Source organism: Ochotona princeps, chromosome 4 (genome assembly GCF_030435755.1).
Source record: "Ochotona princeps isolate mOchPri1 chromosome 4, mOchPri1.hap1, whole genome shotgun sequence".
NCBI classification, from domain to species: Eukaryota; Metazoa; Chordata; class Mammalia; order Lagomorpha; family Ochotonidae; genus Ochotona; species Ochotona princeps.
In genome coordinates this window covers 105990956-106008295 of record NC_080835.1, presented here as the reverse complement: position 1 = coordinate 106008295, position 17340 = coordinate 105990956, and the positions used below count along the sequence as shown (strand labels likewise).

At 45.9% G+C, this 17340-nt stretch overlaps 1 protein-coding gene across 1 annotated transcript in view; it reads right to left on the bottom strand.

Annotated features, from left to right (window-relative positions):
* The window catches only part of OPCML (opioid binding protein/cell adhesion molecule like), a 1164457-nt gene that overhangs the window by 1145671 nt on the left and 1446 nt on the right, over positions 1-17340 (bottom strand). The gene's annotated exons all lie outside the window — the stretch shown is intronic.

Here is a 17340-nt window from a genome sequence, read left to right as displayed (position 1 = left end):
GTAGGGCGCTTTTAACGGTTATCTTAACTGCGTGTTTATCTATATGTAAAAACTTTCTAAAGCAAATACAGTATTCTCCATTTTCTTCTCAAAAAAAAAAAAAGAAAGAAAGAAAGTGCACTTGATGCTTTAACTCACAGATAACTCCCAAGTGAGGCTACAGAAACAGGAAACACCCAAACACACCTCTCTCTCTTTGTTGACTCTGGTATGGATTGCCGGGGTGTGTTCCCTTATGGCTTACCTGGAATACTTGAGATTTCCTGATAACAAAGTCATTGCAAGCACTGCAAGATGTTCCCAATGTCCTGACCAAGAAGCCTATTTTTCAACAAGTAATTCCAAGACTTTAGCTCAAAGTTATTGTTCCTTCAATATTTAGTCCCATTCTCACTTCAGGACTGTGGGAGCTGCCTTTTCTTCCAAATTGACCCAGGGGTGGTAATTGATCTCAAAACCCTTTCACCGGAATTATTGGGTAGGCTTGCATTGTTATTTACAACCTGCTAATTTTTAGATTCTGCCTTTTCATTTAGTGTCAGATATTTGCCCACAGGAACCCTACCTAAGCTGTCATTCTCACTCCTGATTCCCCTCAAGCTAACAGACTACAATTTAAGTCTGCCCTAAGGAAAGTTGCTGCAGTAGTTGGGCTAACACAAATCCCATGCTCAATGACAGTCAGCAAGGCTAAATTAATAATGTACTCCTGGTGCATGACTTTTCATTGCTTCTTTATTCCCAACATACCATTTTAGAAAACAACATTACCATTTGTTCTAATAGTGGTATTATCAAATACGTTCCCATTGCTAGCCATTTATAGGTTATTCACCAAAGAGCACGTGGGAAAGATGGGAAAATTAGGTAGCCTGATTTATAGATTCTGGACAAACCCAATTTTTAATGAAACGCAGGCTTAGAACAAAAGTCGGGGCAAGTGCAAGGTAAAGTCTGAGGAAGCAGGAAGAGGAGGCCTTGAGAAAGTCAACTAGCTTCAAGAAGAGGTTGCTAGGATACTGCACTGGCCATTTACAACCATAGAGCAGTGGTTCTCAACTGGGAGTGATTTTGTCCCCCAGGGAACATTTGGCTGTGTCTAGAAACATTTTTGGCTGTCAAGCTGAAGAAGAGCTACTGGCATCTGTTGGGTGGAGGCCAGGACGCTGCTAAGCAACCTATAATCCGCAGGACAAACTCCCATGACACAAAAAGTATCCTACCTGACAGGTAGGAGGGCCAAGGTGAAGAAAGCATACTATGCTTGCCTTACAAAAATCAAATTGCAGAACTTTGTACCGAACCACAGCAATGAAAAATCAAAACGAAAGGATAAAACCAGGTTGTGAACCATAAAGTGACTATGCATCAAATAGGAAGCCGGGAAAAACAGAAAGGAAATGGGAGGTGGGCGGTGAATGCCCAAAAGGATGTTCAAGGAAGCCTCTTTATGATCTGCCCACAGAAGTCAAAGCCCTAGTGAGAAATCTTGGGGGACAAGTTAAGAAATGTTGTCTTTACTGAAGAGTCAGGGCAGAGATTCCTCAAGCCAGGGCTTGTGAATTCTGCCTAGAATACTAGGGGGAAAAAAAAGCAATTTTATACTGCCAAGAGTCTTGGTTCCACTCTGCAAAGTAAATAATTCAAGTTCCTGTAAAGAAAGGCTGGGACGTGGAGTAAAAAACATGGGTTGCCGTGGGTCAGCATGGGTCCTCTAAGAACCGGATATCAGGGCAAATTTCAGTGTGGAAAGCATTCATCTAACAAATAACCTTGAGAGGAAGCAAGGAAGGAGCCACAGAAGCTTGAGAGCCAGCAGGTAGCAGGGCGGGCCTGGCCCTTCATACAGACAAGAGGAAGGCAGCCGGTTGGGTGGGAAAGCTGATAACGCAGTGGGTTTCCAAGGATAGTTTGGAGAGGCGCTTAGGAGCCTTCAGGACAGAATCCCGCAAGAAGAGGAAACATTCATCCCCCACATAGCAAACATCCCTCAAGTCTCAGGTATGGATGAGAGCACCCTGGAACACTTGGCCTCAGAGACAGCAGAGCAATGGATTAGAGAGAGGCAGCTGTCCCAATCAATACACTTCCTATAACCCAAGGTTGAGGAACCTGTGCTCCCAGCCGTCACAGGTAGGACTGCACTTCGCAGCTTCAGCGCAACACCTATGTTTTGCTCCCGGTTTTCACTCTCTTCTGTGTATCTCCATTAATCTATCATGCTGTCTCTTTCTAAGTGCTCTTACCCTACTTAACCAGGAAGTTACAACCTCAGAACCCCCAGAGTGGCTGGCCCTGGGACTGAACCACAGCCAAGAAGAAGAAGAAGGATGAAGCTCCTGGGGGTGGGGGAACACTCCTGAGTGATTGGAATGGGTGGTCCTTTCCTTTACTTCTCTTCCTGCTAGGGCCACTCTGCATGCCATTTCCTTCAATGGTCTTTTCTGATAGATGCTAGAACAGTGCACATTGCTGGTCTGTATGCACTGATGTGTTACTCATTTTCACCACAAAGATAGTATTGTTGAAGAACATTACAGCTGCTCCAAGATGGGTTGTGCCATGGCAACTGCACCATGCTAATAGCCAAAGTGATTTGTGGCCAAGGATGCATCCCTAGGCTAAGTCCCACATAGAGGCAGCTAGAGCAGGGCCATTAGAAGCATCTTGCCAAGGAGAATCCGATGCTTCTGTCTGAACTCCGGTCCCAAGTAGTAATACTACTTAGCACAGCAGTCTTTCCACAACGACATTCACCCCCATGGACACTTAAAATGTTGCGCTGGTGAGAGAGGGGCATGTTACAAATCTGCTGATTGTTTTTCATTTTATCCTTTTTTTCCTTCACTTTACAAGCAGGACGTAAGTATTTTCCACACACAATTAAAACATAGTTTGTACTTGTTTAGCATTTTTACATACAAACTGCCCATGTTCAAAAACCAAAACCTGGGAGACCACTGACTGTACGGTAAATAGTGAAAAGCAATGGCATGCAACTGATCAAAGTGGAGCTGCTGTGGTTGGTAAAGGGCAGCCAGGGTCCTGGGATGGGAGATCCTCCCACTCAGCTGTGAGAGTCTTGTGGGGAGCAGGACTGAGAGGCAACACATTAGCGGACAGAAAACTAGAGCAAATCACGCTTGGACAGCCAAGCAACAGAACTGAACCGAAGAAAGCATCTGAACAAGAATGAAGTGCTCCTGAAGATGGGAGGAGAGAGGGCTGCAGAACTCACCCAGCCAAGCTGAGCAGTCAAGATGGTGTGAAGAGAGGTGATGCTTGGAGTACCACTTGTCAAAGCAGCCTGAGATGCTCTGTGTGAGTGCAGAGGTGTGTGGATGAGGTCTAGATGTTGTGTGTTCTGTGTTATTTATGTTGGGAAGGGTGTATGTGTGTGTCTGCTTATGTATGTGGAAGATGTTTTGTGTGTTTGTGTTGTGTGTTTCAAGTGTGAGTGGGGAGGTATATGCACAGGTGATAGATGTGTGTTTCTGTGTTATATGTGTGGCAAGCAGTATGTGTGTGTGTGTTTGTATATGTTGGATGTGTTTTATGACTGTGCGTGCTATGTGTTCTATGTGTAAATGCAGGGGTTTGTGTGTGGGTGGTAGATGTGTGTTTCTGTCATGTGTATATGGAGACAGGTGGTTAGTACGTATGTATGTGCAGGAGCTGTTGCACACATGACATGTATGTGTATGCTTCTATGGGGGAAGGTATGTTATTGGTTGCACATTGTACATTCTACATGTCAGTGAGAGGAGTGTGTGTGCATGGCACATGTTATGTGTGTACGTGTGTGAGGGGATGTATTTTCTGTGTGTTTCATGCGTTAATGATAAATGGCGAGGTATATGTGTGGGTGCAAGACGTGTGTTCTTGTGTCATGTAGGTGTGGAGATGAGGTGTTGCATCCATGGCATGTGCTGTGCGCTCCTGTGTTATGTATGAGTGGCGCATGTGCCTGTGCCATGTGTGTTATGTGTGCAGGCAGAAAGCAGAGGCATGGGTGGGAAGCGGTTCTTGCAGGCACCTAGATATGCTATCCTCTGTGTTCACCCATCGTGGGCATCTGGCAGTTTCTGATGACTTGGTGCTCTGAGCTTCCCATGCTCCCCCATGTCAGGCTTCTAGACCTTCCTAGTTCCACTCCATTCCTGTGTTTCCTCCAAGCTCCAACCTTTGCTTTCTGGCTCCACACTGATTCTGCCATCCACTTCCAAACATTTTGTGGAAAACAAAATAGTAGCCTTAAAGGAATCTTGGGAGAGTAATTAAGATTTTTTTAACTTATTAATTTCTTCAAGCAAAATAAGGCCAACGACAGACCTAGTGGGAGACATTTTGATGGCAGAGCAAGACCCACCAACAGCAACAGGGGCCATAGCAGAAGGACAAGGTCAAGTGAGAGGGCTTTCTTCAATGAAGAATCCATCACAGCCCTCTTCTCAGCACCACAAAGTCATGGAACAACCATGAGGGACTGAAAATAAAGAGGAACAGAGAATACAAGGTGCTTTCATGGGGAAAAAAATTATAATGCATCTTCTTTGCCTTCTCTCATTTCCCCTGTCTTCCTAAATTCTTGTCTGTTACGTGTGCTCTTCAACCGCAGCATAAAGTATGACTTTGATTTAAAAAAAAAGAAGAAGAAGAAAACCTGTTGCCCTCTGAAACACAATGACTCCCATGTGCTCCTGCAAGGCTAGCCAGGTGGAAATGTCAGTGGTTTCTCTGCACCTTTAATCTACAGGCAGATGTGCCTGCCAGACAGCCCTGACTTCAATCAGTCGTGCTCGGCTGTGTCTGCTGGCCTTCCAAAGAAGCTCCCGCTGTTCCTATGAAACTTGACCTCATCAACATAGCCTCTGTTGCAGATGAGCACTATCAGGGCTGGGGGCTGCTGCCTGGGCTTTGGCAGTTCAAAGCCAACACTGTCTCAGACAGTATGACCTTGCACCTCTGATGGTGTGCGTCTCGAAAGCCAGGCCCAGAGAACCCAGTGGATATTAAAATACAAGAAAAAAAGATTTTCTAGTTTCATGGGAGGGCGATGGAGGGCAGCATGCCACTCCACACCACTCAAGACAAAGCCGATGTGTTGAGTAAGGGGCAAGAAGCTCAGTTTTCTTCAGGGACTCTGACTATGACCTTGGGGCCGTGGCCTTTACCCATAACACAGCCCTGTGACGTGAACGGTTAGAGAGCCAACAATCAACAAGTGTGGAGCACTTGGAAGGCAATTGGTCTCAAGGGCCCTTCCCAGAACAGCACAGGTCAGTGTGCCATCTCGACGCCAGCTGTGAATTTTCGGAAGCTGCCCAACAGCTGAGCGTGTCTGATTAGGGCAGAGTTCTAACAGGATGGGTGACCCCTTGCCTGACACCCTTCCTCACACCACTGTTGAATCTATACCTCTCATCATCGACTTAGTCCTGCATATACCTCAGGGACATTTGTGGACCTCACATGCTATACAAGGCTTCTGCTTGGATCTGAGCAAAGCAGCAGATTCTAAGGTCCTAGGATTTTACACTGAGCACAATTAGGGAAGGAATTAGGCCATTGCTAGTGTGTGCTCGAGATAACCAAAGAGGCCCTCTTTTCACAAACCATCCCGTCCATCCACACACTGCTCTCAAAATTCCACATTGGCTCACAGCAGGAACCACAGGTGATAGCATCTTCAGCCCAGGCCTGTTACACAACCAACCACTCCTTTCATGACATTCAGCTTCAAGTTACAGCTTTCTCAATCCATTCCAGGTTTCTCACATCCCAACGCAATGGGAGGAATAAGTAGACATTATCTGTAGGTTAGTCCCATCTGGGGCGTATAAACTACTTTCTGGTGCTCTCCACGGATAACATCAGCAGCAAACCAAACACTGTTTTATGATCGTGGAAGTAACAGCAGCAGTTTCCTAATAGATCCCTTCTGCTGCAAACCAGGACTCACATGCACCTTGTGCATACTGCTCATTAGAACTACAACCCACCTTAGACAGGGAAGAAGCTGTCACAGAAACAAGAGCAAGACCAGACCAATGTGGCCTTCTCCTATTCCAGGTGAAGCAATAAGACCTGCCAAATTGCAGCTGCACTAACACTCAGAAAAGGTGTGGTTTTTGTGTTTCTCTAGTGACTTTTGTGGCCACCCTGGAAAGTAGTCAGAACAGTTTTGTTTTCCTGAATTGTACTGACAGTACTGGGATCTAGAAGTTAAGCCCATGCCCAGGGTCAACAGGTTCATAAAAACACAAGTGATGTCAGAAGTCATGGCTTTAGCAGGTCAGTGCTTTTCACAAGGCAACCTCAGAAGGGCACTAACTGCCTACCCTAGAAGTAAATCATTGAACAAGAAGAAGGAAAGAAACCATTGTCTAGATCCTCACAAAGAACTGGCTCCATCATCATGAAAGTTGTGGGGATAAGCTGCTAACAGTTGCTGGGCAGTGTCTTTCGTTGATTCCCAAGATTTCACTGGGGCCCAGAAAAAAGAGTTGTAGAATCCTGATGGTGGTTTCCACTCCCCCTTCCCATCTGTGCTGAACCCAGTGTGGTATCCATCCCCATGCTAAGTAAGCCTGGGCACTTTCTCCATGAGATGAAGCCAGGGAACTCCTAAGGAAACTCCAGCTTCTCCTGACCTGCTGATGGGCTATTTCTATCTGCCACATGCTGTCTTCCAACATTCACGTCCCTTTGAGGAGCATGGGAAATCTCTTGACACTGATTATTCAGAAGAACCAGATCAGCTTGTTCCAAGACGCCACTGTTTCCTAAGGCCCTACTTCCCAAGAATGGAAATGACTGTCTCAGCAGTCTCAAGCATCTAATCCTATCTTTTTTTAAAATCTGAACTCTCAATTCCCATTCTACATTTGTCTACATTTCTTTCAGACCTACTTTGTGTGGCTTGTGCGCAGGTCTGTGTTGTCAATTTTGAAAGCAGCGTTGGAAGTAGTGGTAGAAAGGTAAGGTCACCTAACTTTACTTTCACTTGCGAGCATATAGAACAGTTACAGGGGCTGGCATGATGGCTCAGTTAGCTAATCCTGCACCTACAAGTGCCCACATCTCATACAGATGTCAGTTAGAGTCCTGGATACACTGCTTCCCTTCCAGCTCCCTGCTTATGACCTGGGAAAGAAGAGGAATACAGCCCAAAGTGTGGGGCACATGAAGCCATGTGGGAGACCCAGAAGAAGCTCCTGTCTCCTGCCATTGTGGTCATCAGGTGGAATGAATCAGCAGATGAAAGATCTTCATCCCTGTCAGTCCTTTTCCCTGTAAACCTCCTTTCTAATAAAAATAAAGCTTTTAGACAAATACTTACAAGGTACATGATGTGATTGGTGCACTGAAAGTCACCATTTAACCTTGAATCACTTAGAGAAAGACTATGAGATTCCCAGAATGGATGCTCTCTTTTGCTAGTGCTGACTCAAGGCCAAACATATTTAAAAATAGATGTTTTGATGGTATAATGCTAATAAAACAGGTGCCTGTCTCCGCATATAGACTAAGTCAGGTTGGCGCATATCTAGCACTTGGCACTTCCTTCTGCCTATCAAGGAATAGTGTGCTTCTAGAAGTCTCTCGATTCAGTTACAAAGGTCACTCAAAGCATGGAAATAAAACTGAGATGGAAAAAGCTTTTCTTTCACCTTTTGCCCCCGACTTTAATCCTAGGATAAAAGATACCAGGGGTCTACCCTGTTTATCAAGCTTTCAGTGCAATAAGGTTAAACAGCTGCAAGGAAATAGAGGCCTGGTCAACCAAGGTCATGGGTCATTGGTCTAGGCAAAGCTTAGCTCAGTCCTTCAACAGTCTGGTGAAATGAACAGGTCAGATTACAAGAAAACCTATATTCTTGAGTGAGCTTCATCACTGTCTGACTACAATTTTAGTTATTTTTAAAGATTTATTTATTTATTTACCTGAAAGAGAGAGAAAGATAGAGAGATAGAGAGAGATCTTTCATCAAAAGTCTCTTCCCCAGGTGGCCTCGTTGGTGAGGGTTAAGTCAGACCAAAGCCAGGAATCATGAGCTTCATCCAGGTCTCCCATGTGAGAAATGGGCACACACACTTAAGCCACTTTCCACTGTTTTCCCCAGGCCATTAGCAGGGAACTTGATTGGAGCTGGAGCAACTTGGACATGAAACGGTGCCCCCATGGGATGCTGGTGCTACAGGCAGTGGATTGACCCATTATGCCCTAACTTCAGTCCTTAATTATGTAGTTTAGTTAAGACACTTTGACAGCCTTTAGCTTTATGCCTCATCTACAAAATGGAAGGGATTATTCTTTAGGGACTTATCCTTTTCTATGCATATCACTGTAAGTTTGAACATGTTTGTAGGTGTCATGTTTGTATATTCCCTACTCAGAAGGACTGAGCAGGTGACCAGTGGGAAGATGATGCATGCTTTGTTGTCAATATGCAAATGTGTGTGCAGTGGCTTTTTCTTTGCAACTATGAGTTGTTTCAGGGACCAAAGTTTTTGTGAAAAAGCGAATGAACACCAAGCATTGCTGGTTTCCTCCAGAAGGAGCCAGTCACAGAAAGAATCCACCAGATAACAACAACCCAATTCTCCTTGCAAGCTTTCTGATGGGTACAGAAGTTGAGTGATGCAGTTTTAAGCTTCTTGACTAGAACCTGAGAGAATATCAGTTAAGGGGGTGAGATTATTAGAATGCCAGGAAAGGGCTAATTTCCAAAAGCAATCCATTTCTTCTCCAAGGACAAAATTACACCTAAATTGAAACAGAGGAGCTAGCAGAAATATGAAAATAGACACTCTACCCAGCAACCTTTCCCAAGGACCCCTAGTGCAGGATTACCTACAGTGCACATTTCTGGGTCTCATGTGTGACAGTTCTTTTAGTCTCTAAGAGCATTCCTATCTTTCTGATTCAGCCACTTAATGCCAAGTTCCCAGACATGACCATGTCCACCCGACTACTGCAATAATCCCTAGCTAACGTCTGCTTCCTGACTTGCTCACCCTTAAAAATTCTGCAAACTGGAACAAGAATGAGATCTAGAAATACAAACGGTGATCTGCAAGCTTGTCCCATGCATCCCATCAAGGTTGTCTCATCACTTTCACTTCTGGAATAAAGACCAGAATGAATAGCTTCTCCGTCAATAACTGCCTCCACCTTCTGGTTCCTTTCCGGCATGCCTGCCTCAACCTGCACCACATTTTCTTGCACTCTGTTTTCCAGCTGAATGGGAGGATGTGTTTTGATTCTTCCCACTATGGGAACTCTGCATATCCTGTTCATTCTGCCTTTTACCCATACCTTACACACTGGCTTTGGGTAATTTCCAAACGTTATACTTGGGATATTAGTCAGTTGTCACTTTCACTAGGAAAGCTTTGCTGGCTTCCAAATCAAGGTCAGATCCTCCCTGCATCCATCCCTGTATCACACACCACCCTTCCACGACCTTATCTCAGACATGAATCCACAGTCACCTGCTTGATGTATGTCTGATGCACATCTGCAGCTCCCGTTAGATTGGAGACTGGAAGGTCTCACCTGCAGGCTGTGGAAGATGCACTAAATTATTTAGTCTTGCCGTGCCAAGGAAACGGTGGGTGGGAATGGAAATTCAATAAATCTGTATCAGGTTAATTTTTAAGTTGATAATTCTGCGTGGTTCATGAATGATGCTATAAATATCCAAGTGGTCCTTAGCAGGGAAAAAATTCCTCACCTTTGTTTTGACTGTCAGCCTCATGAGAGCAGAGACCATAATGATTCTGGTTCAGGCATTATATTCCTGGTGCCTAGCATGGAACTCACATAGTAATCACCCAATAAGTAGCTTGTCAAATAAATGAATACGGGTGGTACTAAGGAGCATTCAGCGATGAACAAGGCAGAATCTCTGATTCTTCAAATGTCCCAGACATGACACAGCAACTCTGAAACAGGTTACACTGTGAAAATTGTACACATATAGCAAGAGGCATAGTGGCCCCTTCTTACCTTTTCCAGTTAACTCACTCCCAGGTTCTTTGCATTTTCCCATCCCTAGTCCAACAATTTTACTCCATGTGAACGATGGAAATCCTCTGTGTATGGGTAAGTTCTTGCTTGTTGACACTGCGGGTATAACTCTAAATTTCAAATGATTGAGGCCACTTCAACAGACACCCTGATGAAATGGGCTGAGTAATTTCAGTGTGTATTAAACCAATAGCCTACATTAGGACCCACATCTGTGTTTACAGAGCGACTCACACTCTCAGGCGTGTCTGTCGCAACATGTGATGTGAGATCCAAAAGCATGCGGCTCCAGCTTGGAGCTGCTGTGTATGTGTTTGGTTGGTAGCTCAGAGCTGGTGTTTATTGACAAGCATGAACACTGGAATGAATAATCATCCTAAGCATTCGCTGCACATTTCTGTCTCCTGCTAGCAGAGCCCATCCCTTTCCTCCACAGATGGGGATGTGTCAGGCAAGGCAACCCAGCTCCCAGATGCCTCCGAGGCCTCTGTGGGATGCATCAGCATCACAGAGTAAGTCATGACCTTGGATGGTGACCTGTTGCTTTGCCCATTTGTTTGTCTAACCAGTCATTCACTCAATAAATTGGTGCACTTGTTCTTTGCTGCTGCATTAGACACTGATGATACAAGTCTACGTGTACCTGCCTGTATGTATCACAGGTTAGAATGTAGATTAAAGTAAGAAACCCAGAATGACTTGGAGGACAGTGTTTTGATATAGTGGATACCACACTGGCATCCTCTGTAAGTGTCAGTTCTGAGACACTCCCTGCTGGAGGCTTGGGAAAGGTGGCAAGGAACAGCCTGAGTACTGAAGGTTCTTCTGCCCAAGAAGCCTTAGTGGGGATCCTGACCCCTAGCTGCAACCTGGCTTGACCCTAGAATTTATGCCCAGTTGAGGTCTGCGGGGTTAACTAGCATACAGACTCACAATTCCATCAAGGATAAGCTTGGAATAGGGAACTTTTCTAATGAATGAAGAGAAGTATACTTCTTCAAGGCATCAGAAAGCTTCTCCTGGGAAAGCACTATTGAGTCCAAACTCTAGAGGATGAAAAGTACGCCTACCCAGAAAAACACTGTGGCAAGAGGATCAGAACTTTGCAAACTCAGGTCACCTGCTAAGTGATGCATGCAAGGAAAGAGTCATGAAAACTTGTGTGGGGTATGGCATTATCCACCGTGACCATGTGATATGAAGCCAGATAGGAGGCAGGGGCTGGATCATGCCTGGCCCCACGGACCTTGTGAAGCATTTTGAGCCCTGTTCTAAAGTTAACCAAAATCTACACAAGACTTTAAGGCAAGCAAAGATCTATCTTACCTAGCAGTCTCACGATAAATAACAGGTGACATCGAAGATAAAATTTCCGGGTGAGCCTGAAAGCCTTGGACCATTACAAATCTAAGTAGAACCATGGGCACTCTCCCAGGATGTAAAACACTCTGCAAGGTACAGGGGAATAAAGGCTGGAGAATGACCACTTGGTCCCTTGCAAAGGGACTCTGTCCCTTGAAGCACCAGATATGTTGCTTTTCCACGTGTCGAATTCCAGCTTGCCATCCATTGTCACTTATCATTTCCCCTGAACATGCAAGCGGCCTTTCCAATCAATGGCCTGTGTCCTAATGCATCGATTCATCTTGGCCTTTCCAGGGGTCTCTCCGCACAGCGTCTCTGCTCATTAAAGGGAATGTGCCTGCTTCATAATGATAATGCTTTGCACTTACCCAGCACATTGCCCAGGGGTGTCTCAAAGCATTTTGCAAACATTTAATTAAGTTAGCCAAGTTGCTGCAGGGGGCACCCCAGCCTCTCAGCACCAGGAGCTGTTGGTGGGAGGGAGATGTTGGGAGAGGAGCTCAGGTCCTGCCTTTAGCACCCACAGGCTGTGGGCACAGATGTGAGGCAGGGAACATTCTGGTAGCCTCAGTTAAGCAAGAAGGAAGCAATCCCTTGTGCTCAGCCACGTGGAACTGGGTTTATGCCATCTGTACCCATGAGAGTGCATGAAATCCAAGGGCAATAGGAGCTCCAGAGGGTCCTTGACCAAAGGCAAGAAGATAAGTCTGCTTCCTTTCAGGAGTTATGGATGTGATTTACAGAGTAACTAAACTCTGTCTTGGAAGCACATTTGTGTGTGTGTGCCTGTGTGCTCACATGCAGGGAGAAGGGATATGAATCTATGATTGGCACAAGGATTACACAATAGAGGAGGAGGCAGGAAGGAAATGGGAAGCACATTTGGCTTTCGTTGACCTGTTTGGGATTTCTTTCTGCTATACTTTCACATCCCTTTTCATCCTTCCATGAGCTCTACAAGTATCACCTTAACCTTAACTCTAACCTTGACCTTAACCTGTCATATGTGAACTGTGTCAAAGTCTAGCAAGTAGAACCACGTACTTGCCTTCCTGTGTTTAAGACTTTGTTCACCTCTCGGGGAATGGCAGAGGTAGCCAAAGCCTTACACAGGTAAGCAGCAACTGCTAAAAGTTGGTCTCCTTCTCAGAGTAGGAGAAGGCAAACAGAACAGACATCCTCAGGACGTGGGACTGCATGAAAGGATCAGGGTCTAGAGGAGGGAAAGAGAGCAGAGTAGACCCACTCCAGGTGAGGCCAGCCTCCCTGGCTCCTGCATCTGGAAGGTGTCACTTGGCATCCAGAGGTGATAGCATCCATTGCTTCTGACAGTTTGGCTGGTCAGCAGCCAGGGGCCATCTGTGGGCTGACACTTGAGTTCACTGACTTCTCTCGTTACTCCCCAGCCTCAGGCAGCTGCAGGTGATGGCAACCACCCACTGATGGTCAGGGATGTGGGCAGATGGCCCCTGGCCAGGGAGGTCAGGTCAGAAAAGTCAGAACCCAAAGATGGAAAGTGATCACCAGCACAAGAAGCTGCTAGAGCTCCCAGAGTTCTGACTGCGCTCAGTTGCTGTCCCAGCCAATGCATCCAGCCCCTCACCTGCAGGATTCAAGGTCAAAGCGATTGAGTGTGCTGCCTTGGTTTCCCACAATAGAAAAACAAACATAGGCCTTCACAGTCAGAACTAAGGAGAAATGTAACAATTTTCCATTTCACTGGATTTTTGTCATTTGAAGCAGAATATCCTAATACATCTTGTTTAATTAAAATTGACAAAAAATCTTATTGAATGAGTGGTGGGATACAGTTCACTAATTTCCGTAACTATAGCAGACAGATAGTAGAACTTCATCCTACCCTCCTCTTTCAATAGTAAGATCTGTCTTATTCCCTCCTCCCTTCCTCTTTGTTCAACCTCCCTAAGGCCAGAAGTTACCTTTAATATGTTTAATTTATTGTCAGTTCCTTGGAAGGCAGAGCAACAGAGAGAGAGAAAGAGAGTGATTCCTTCTGTTAATTCACTCCTCCAAAGCCCATAATGATCAGCTCTGCTCCCAACTGAAACCAGGTGCCAGGGACTCAATCCAGGTCTCTCCCACAGACGGCAAAGACTAAAGTACTTGGGCCATCTTCGGCTGCATCCAAGGATATGTGTTAGCAGGAAGCTGGGCCAGAAACAAAGTAACTGGGACTCAATACCAGACTCTGATTTAAGATATGGACATTGCAAGCTCTGGCTTGATTCATTGGCCACAAATGCCTTCTTCTAGGATATTTTTGTACAACAGAAAGTCAGAAATGTTCACTTTGCTGTCATCTAGATTAGGTTTTGGCTCTCTGTCCAAGTGAAAATGAGGAACGCACTTATCTGGAGCCCATGCTATAGACAGGGAAAGTGGAATGCTGCAAGAGTCGCACTTGTTAGCATGCCCAGAGGCTGGGGCACAGTCCTAGCTCTCGGGAAGAATGCTCTTCCCCCATAAAGCTCTGGCCCAGATTTGAGGCTATAATCATTAAGTGCTGGTTTCCAATGGCTGACAAGGGAAACCCTGGCCCAGAGCTCTGGACAACAAATGCAGGTCTAGTGATGGCTGCTTAGGGAATCTCCTTCTGAAATGCTCAAGGATACAAAGAAGTGATGAGGGAACTGAGAGGAAGCAGGAAGGCAGACAGGATGTGAGATCCTCAAGTTTCTCAGGATCTCTGGTTCATCTCTGTTTGGATCACACTGCTCAGCTGCAGGGTACAGCTGTCTCCTTCTCGCCATGGGTTCTTCAGGAGCTGACCTTACTAACGTGTCTATCACTTTAAAGGGTTGAAGGCCACGAGGTAGCTTAGAGGGAAGGCATGCATAGCTTATTGGCGAGAGGATGATGAGGTCTTCCTCACAGCAGCAGTCCTTCTTCCTGGTTTTATGGGGAGTCTGGGGATTGGGTTTTGCTTTTTGATTTCTTAAATGCACCAGGTAGTTACAGGAGAGAAGGAATTCATCAAAAACTTGGTGGTAGATCCCTTCCCCAGAACTCATCCTAATGCCAACTATCCTAACTCCAAGATCTACCAGTAGGGATATTCCTTGAAGGAAGAATCAGAAAGTTGTGTGTAGAGGAAAGAAAAACTTCTAGTCTAAGGGATTTTTCAATCTAAACCGAGGGTTCTCTGACTATAAACAGGAAATGCTTGTTTATAATATGATTTGGCCTGGTGGATTAAGATGCTAATTTGGACCCCAGCATCTCACTACCTGCATTCTGTTCCTGGTGATTCTCATATTCTCTTGCTACAGCTTCCCAGGAATCTCTACCCTGTGCAGCAGAGGTGGTGGCCACTGCCCTCCACGTGTGACACCTGCATTGAGTTCCTGCTCTGCTCTTGGCTTTGATACTCTCAGACACCCCAGTCACTGTGCTATCTGGGGAGCAAACCTGCAAAGAGAGTTTTGTTTATCTTCATCACCCAAATGAATAAACAACTAAAAAATCAAGTGTGGTAGGCCAGGATATGGCCCCACGGCCATGAGTCCAGCCTGTAAGATCTACTTACAAAGATGTAATTCAGGCCCACTGAGGTAGATGGGAATTCCCTGGCTACTTCACTGCCAACAGTGCCAGGACAAGAAGACACAAATAGGAAATAATGGTCTGAATTTGAGAAAGATAAACTCCGAGTTAGAAACCCCATCCTGCCATCAGTAGGCTGGCCCTTACCGACTTTGGGCTGTGCTGTGTCCGGAACCAAGTCTGACTTGCTAAACATAGAATACTACCTCAGCTCTCCCTCCCCCTACCCCCACCTCTGCAGCCTTGGTGCTATTGCTAAGAGCTAGAGGAGAAAAGGACAGGTTTTGATTTTGATTCCAGTGCTGCGGGTTATGTCACTGGTTTGTAACCACAGGCAAAGTAATGTGGATATCATGAGAAGGACCTGGGAAGTCGCTGTCCCAGACAGGAACAACGGCTTGCCTTGTAACTGTCCTGCTTGCCTTGTAACCTGTCCTGCAGCCTCCAGGCTGTTCTGATGGGGATGTCCCACCATCTGCACTCCTCGCTCCTCTTGCCCTCTTCCTGTAAAACCCTCAGGCCCAAGGTCAAAAAAGACTTTCATGCTGATCCTGTTTCTACTTGCTTGGCTCAAGATGGGAGGCCCTGCTGAGCATGGCAGTTGAACCATCAACCATGGCCCTGTGCCCATCTGGGTGTGGGCTCATCACACCTTCTATTCACAATTCTCAGAGATTCTGCCTAGAAAGGCAATTAATGATCATCCATCTCCCCATGGAAGTTACCAGGGCATTAACAGCGTTAGCCTTAAAAGTATCTTTGGGCAGAAGCATGTTGGACCAAGTAGCAAAAAACTGCACCGTAAGATGGCACAGAGGCCTAACCAGGTCAATGTTACATAATTGCATTAACTTCTGTCTTTGGCAGTAAAGCAAGTAAATGCCTAAGGTGCACTAGAAATCCCATGATGGCGGGGGTTTGGGGGAGTACTATTTGAAATAAAGGAAAAAAAAGTGGGAAGAGGAAATCATAACCACTGTTGCTTCTCATCAGAACTGTATCCTGGCTGCCTCATTCCCCACAGGTACCCCCCACGACTGGAGAAGTCCTTCCTGAACCTATGTCTTCTCGCAGCAACTTTCCCTCCTCCTTGCCTAAGTCGTCTCCCAGCAAATTCGTGGCACTGTTCACACAGAATGCAGCTCACAAGCAATAGATGTGTGCAGTGATGGGTCACAGAGCTGGCATCCTCTGTGCCCTGTTCTCCCCATGGAACCCAGGCCATGCACAAAGCGCTCAGGGGCTCAGGAAGCCAACTCCATCCCTCTTTCTGGCAGCTAGCTTCAGGGACTGACACCTCTCCTGCAAGCAGGCTCAGCGGACTCCCTGCCAGCCCAGCAGAGCGGGCTTCAGGGTACGCTGGACTCCTAGAGCCAAGCATCACCCTAGTTGCTGACTTCCCTCAGGGTCTACTGCAATGCAGCTTCTGTCTACAGGGGCTCTTGGCCTTCCTTTGTAAAGTGCAGTGTTACGGCTTCCACCATGGGGGAGCACACAGGGCACACGGCCACAATGACAGATTTTCCTTGGGGTGTGGGTCTTTATCTTGAATGGCTAGAGTCATGACTGCTTAAGTAGGAAAGTTTTCTTCTCACACTGTGGGCCCAAGAGCACCCACCTGGCTCCCTCTACCAGGCTCAGACAGGTACTGAGTGCTGAGCCAGCCCCAGCACCAGCCCCCAGCCAGCCTGGCTGTAACCCCCTGGGATGCTGCTTGAACTGGGAACCCCAAGTCCTCCTTCCTGCACCCCAAACTTCTCAGCCTGAAAGAGACACCAGACAACAGGGCCCTGCAGAAGCCATCTGTGCTTGAAAAGGTACAATTCAAAACTATAAAGAAATCAGAATCAACAAATCATTTCAAACATTTTTAATTCAAATTATAAAATATTCCATGTCAGGTTTTTGATTAACCCAATCCTCTCTTTTATCTTTCTCCCCAGTAAACTTCCATATTTCTGATTTCACTCTGCTTGCTTAGAAATGCTTAGAGAATCATATTTTTTACATCATTCCCTTCCTTAAAAAACCTTGTTGCTGAGTGATTCAGGATATAAAATGTAAAACCCTACTTCACCTGCAAAAAGGGAATTAAGGTTTTAGCTAATGTTCTGCCCAATTTGTGTGTCTCAATTTGGAGGAAAAAAAAAAAAAAAAGTCCTCGCTGGTCTGATGTTCCTACAGAAGCCCTGCAGACCCTTTGAGGTTGGCTAAAACCTTGGCAAGCATAACCTAGCCCCAAGGCATTGTTTGAAAGGTGTCCCTGGGTATCTTGGTGTCTGCCTGCAATTACCATATCTATTAAGACGCCCAGGATGTTGCAATGCTTCTCCCAAGCTTATCCAGCAGGATTGCTGCATCTTACCTGCTTGGCT